We start from the raw sequence: 1130 nt of genomic DNA on the forward strand, positions 1-1130 counted from the left end.
AGCCGGTGTGAGCTCGCGGGCCGCTCCGGATCCGGCGCGCGGGGGGCCGGACTCACGCACGGACGTCAGGGGCGGGGCCTCCGGAAGGACGAAACACGCGCTGGTGGGCGGAGCCTGGGGGAAGGACGCACCAAACGCCGGTGGGCGGAGCCTCCGGGAGGACGCACCTTGCGCCCCTGGGCGGACGAAGGCGGCGCGTGGAGGACAAACTTAGTTAGCTCCGCGTATTGTTTTTTTTTCTCCCGCTAGTCCCGCGACCTGGAGGGTCGGAGCGAGTGGAGGGTGGGAGGAAAGTGAGGGACAGACAATAGACAATATCAAGGTTCGAGTCCCGTAGTGGAGCAGACCTTACCACTTCTTTATGGGAAGGATGACAATAACAAGGACAGAATTATAATAGCAATTACTGTGAGCCAGGCGCCCCGGGCGCACGCCTGCCATCCAGCGGCTCTGGAGGCTGAGATCTCAGAATCCCATGCGTAAAGTCCATGAGTCTTACTTCTGTTTTGTCTTTTTCTTTATTTGGTGCCAGTCGTGAGGCTTGAACTCGGGGCCTGGGCACTGTCCCAGAGCTGCTTTTTGCTCAAAGCTAGCGCCTTACCACTTGAGCCACAGCCCCGCTTCTGGCTTTTTGCTGGCTCACTGGAGAGAGGAGTCTCACAGACTTTCCTGCCTGTGCTGGCTTTACACCTCGATCCTCAGATCTCAGCCTCCTGAGTAGCTGGGATTACAGGCGTGAGCCACCAGCATCGGACTATGAGTCCATTTCTTTTTGGACAGTGTCTCCCCTTCCTTGGCTCTCTCCCAGTTTTTCCCTCCTGTCTCCACCCACAAGCTGTATAGTTCATTTTCAATATAGTATCTAGAGAGTTCCACTGCTGCAGTTGTTCATGCTTTATCCTTCCATTTCTGTATAACTAAGGTATATGATATTTAAAAATAAAAGAGGGCCGGGCGCTGGTGGCTCACGCCTGTAATCCTAGCTACTCAGGAGGCTGAGATCTGAGGATCGCGGTTCAAAGCCAGCCCGGGCAGGAAAGACCGCGAGACTCCTATCTCCAATAAACCATCAGAAAACCGGAAGTGGCGCTGTAGCTCAAGTGGTAGAGTGCTCGCCTTGAGCTGAAGAG

Source organism: Dipodomys ordii, unplaced genomic scaffold (assembly GCF_000151885.1).
Source record: "Dipodomys ordii isolate 6190 unplaced genomic scaffold, Dord_2.0 Scaffold15, whole genome shotgun sequence".
In the NCBI taxonomy this organism is placed as follows: Eukaryota; Metazoa; Chordata; class Mammalia; order Rodentia; family Heteromyidae; genus Dipodomys; species Dipodomys ordii.